The sequence below is a fragment of the Schistocerca gregaria genome, chromosome 2, assembly GCF_023897955.1.
Source record: "Schistocerca gregaria isolate iqSchGreg1 chromosome 2, iqSchGreg1.2, whole genome shotgun sequence".
In the NCBI taxonomy this organism is placed as follows: domain Eukaryota; kingdom Metazoa; phylum Arthropoda; class Insecta; order Orthoptera; family Acrididae; genus Schistocerca; species Schistocerca gregaria.
This window is the reverse complement of record NC_064921.1, coordinates 602,503,510-602,506,985: the sequence shown is the minus strand read 5'-3', so window position 1 is coordinate 602,506,985 and position 3,476 is coordinate 602,503,510. Positions and strand designations below refer to the sequence as shown.

Sequence of the window (3,476 nt, the reverse complement as noted above, 5' to 3'; positions counted from 1 at the left end):
CTGTCATAGAAAATCCTACGTTGACTATATAAAGAGGTGTATACAATGTTTAACCTTGCATAGATTTATTAAAATTGTTGTGTGCTGAAAGACTATTTAAAAATTAGAATCTAGGGAATGATATGCACGAAGGTGGATTGGAAGCATAAACAGTACACGCTAATGCTATGTAACCTCTGAATGGAGAATATTCTCACACCTTCAAAATGCGCTCTCGCACTTTCATTATGTATTGAGACTAACCAGAACATTCTGAAGGCCGTCAATACTGTTTGTCAATTGACAATAGATCAATACGTGCCCTCACACGGTCAGTATACTGACGGTTCGACAGTGGTACTGAACATGTGGGGACCATTTCACTTTTTGTCCTATTTCGCGTTATACAGCAGAGAAAATGATTGTTATTTATCAGCTTCTGCAGCACAACCTTCTACCTCTATCTTCTACCTTCTCATCAGAATGTAAGCACGTTGGTGTATGAACTTCGTTGTGTGTGGATGGTCCGCACAGCTCTAGTTTGGCTTCGCGTGAGGCGGGCAGAGCGGAACACGAGAGTAGCAGCTGGCCGGAGAGTGGCGTGTTGTGCACGCATCTGGACCGCCTGCCTGTGCCGTCATACATGGTGATCTGGTGAAAGGTTTCCCACCTCCCACGCGGCTCGTTGGTCTAGGGGTATGATTCTCGCTTAGGGTGCGAGAGGTCCCGGGTTCAAATCCCGGACGAGCCCTTATTTTTTCTGTTGGAGACACACCAGTTGAATAAGTAGGTTTGCGGTAAGATTTCCTTCCCAGAAAGTTACTTTGCTTTTTAGAAGACATGGATTGCGAAAACCAATGGTCTGATTTATCAAAACCAGATAACCTGAACACAGTAAAATAAAAGAGTTTGTGATGACATAATGGATAATGACAAACAGGAACGATTAATTTTTTGTTGGTTATCATCAACACTCATCTGCAGTTCTCTCTGGCCGAGAGTGAGGCGGTATGTAGGTCGGCGGCCTTTCGTGTCGCAGCAAATTGTTACTGTTATCTCTTATCTAATATAGTATCATCCTATCTCACATGAAAACAGGTAGTGTACCTTCACATACTAGGCTTCATCCTGTGAAATAGCTACAAGATTTCTACATCCCCCACCGATCTACTCCTCGCGATTTTGAAGATCACTGCATACCTTCCGGAGATGGCCTGGAAACTCGAACTGACTAAAAGTTGCGCATACTAAGAAAAATGTGGACCCATCTCAGCCACACCAAAGCCTGGTACGCAAGCCACAAAGCACCCAATATGAAAGTAATATCTTACACACTGTAACTGTATCGCAATGGGGCCAGTAACAGAAATTATTAATGAATGCCCGGTAAAATTTTTTAAAAGGAACTGTAAAGGTCTCGTAAAGCCGTCTCCACTGGCTACCACGTAGCTTAAGTTCCCTGCAGATAGTGCACCGATGGAACTATGATATCAGTAACCATTCCAAATGGTTACTGCTATGACCTGATAATTGTTTGTTCATATATTTACGATTGTTGTAGTCTTGTTTTCCTGTTTTATGTCTGATACATCTTTCTGAAGTTTTGCCGTCCACATAATTAATAAAAATGTATGTTTCGTAGCAAGACCTTGAAGTCGAAGTTGGTATTCTGAAACTAAGTCTCTTTCTTATTGTGAATAAGCTCAGGGAATATTTCAGCGTTTTGTCATAAAACAAGCAAAAACTGATCAGTAAATTGTTTCAAATGCTTCTCATAACTCGCTGAGCTTTTTTATGTGTTACGTGCCACATCGTAAAGGTAATCACATAATTTCTCAATCACAATTATGAATACACTTCCCGAGACTGAGCACTATGCCTCTTTCTGATTCGTTTTCGTAATCCTCTTAGGGAAGTAGTCCTCCCTGAAAATTCCAAAAATCGAATTTACCTCTTGAAATATTCTCTTTTTTTGTGTTCATCCCAGGTTTGCCAGAATCTACGCTATCGAGTTACAAGGCGATTTGTGAACAAGTACCTCCTAAAATCATTCTCAACGGAAAAACGTAATCGACATCGTGGCCAGTGTGGCAGCATGTAATTTGACCGAATGCCTAATACGCATTATAGAAATTATGAACGTTCTCTGAGATGGACCAGACTTTTACAGCTTCTGTACAAAAGAGGACGGAAAGTACGCCGAGCGAGCAAAGCAGCGGCTGACAGAAGCTGCCCAAGAGAGCTGCAGGAACACTGTGACCACGAAGAAGATGGAGGAAGACCTCTTTTTCGATCTGGAAGGATTGCTGTATGGTCCAGGTATCACTGACTAGAGGTCACTATTTAACTAGGCTACAAAAAAGGCACACGTAAATTTTAAACGCCTTTCTCTCGAAACCATACCTTTCAAATTTTCGGTAAACGTAACTTGAGAACAGCATATACGATCTTCGTCGGAATTTGATGCCGACATTCTAAGTTGAATTCTCTATCGACGTACGTAGTCGTCCTGCGATGTCTTCAAAAGTTAGTTTTCAGTGCACGCTTTTGTCTCCATTTTTTGGGTGAAGGAAACGACATCTGTTTCAACACGTCATCATTTTGGTAGAATTTAATATTTTTCAATTATCCTATGCATTTTGATAGAAATACTATTGAAAATGACTTAACAAAATTATTTTGTCACAGATTCAGTGGGAGGGCTACGGAAATTTCCGCCCATGACCAATGTCCTGGTTGTAAGAGGCGCTTCCTTCCGTTGCAGCGGTTACAGGGACCATCCAACGTGAACGAAAAAGATATTTTTTAAAGACAAAATTGTAAGCAATAAAATGATAGCATCATATTTAACAAGTTGCTCTGAGCACTATGGGACTTAACATGTAAAGTCATCAGTCTCCTAGAACTTACAACTACTTAAACCTAACTAACCTAAGGACTTCACATACATCCATGCCCGAGGCAGGCTTCGAAGCTGCGACCGTAGCGGCCGCGCGGTTCCAGACTGATGCGCCTAGAACCGCTCGGCCACACCGGCAGGCTCAGATTTAAAATTATCTATATATTTTATAAAACAATCACGAATACCACCAATTTTTCATGCGTTCAAAGAGAGCTACTCCCTTCAGAACCACAATGAACAAATATACGTAACTGGCATTTAATCACTAAGAGATTATGTTAATGTTTAGATATTTATTATATAATTTGTACTCAGCAGCTATTTTGTCAGCTGCCTAAAGCAATTTTTTGATAATAAACATCTAATTAAGACCACCAATGTAAACCAACTGACTACTCTTGGGAGAAGTCTGCCTCTTTATCCTAATAACCTACTGTTCTGCAGACTGAACCAATAAATCTGCAGCACTCGGCCCATGAATGCTTACATGCTTTTTCACAACTTCTTAAATCGAATAGAGAAAATTTTCACCTTATTTGATTATCTGTAGGTTATTGCTACTATTTTCTTCAGATATCGCTACTCTATGTACAGA

At 40.6% G+C, this 3,476-nt stretch overlaps 1 non-coding gene across 1 annotated transcript; it reads left to right on the top strand.

The window, feature by feature from the left end:
• The first annotated feature begins 658 nt into the window (after positions 1-658).
• Trnap-agg (transfer RNA proline (anticodon AGG)) lies at positions 659-730 on the top strand. The gene has a single exon. It is a non-coding gene; the product is annotated as a tRNA-Pro (tRNA).
• The last annotated feature ends 2,746 nt before the right edge of the window (positions 731-3,476 follow it).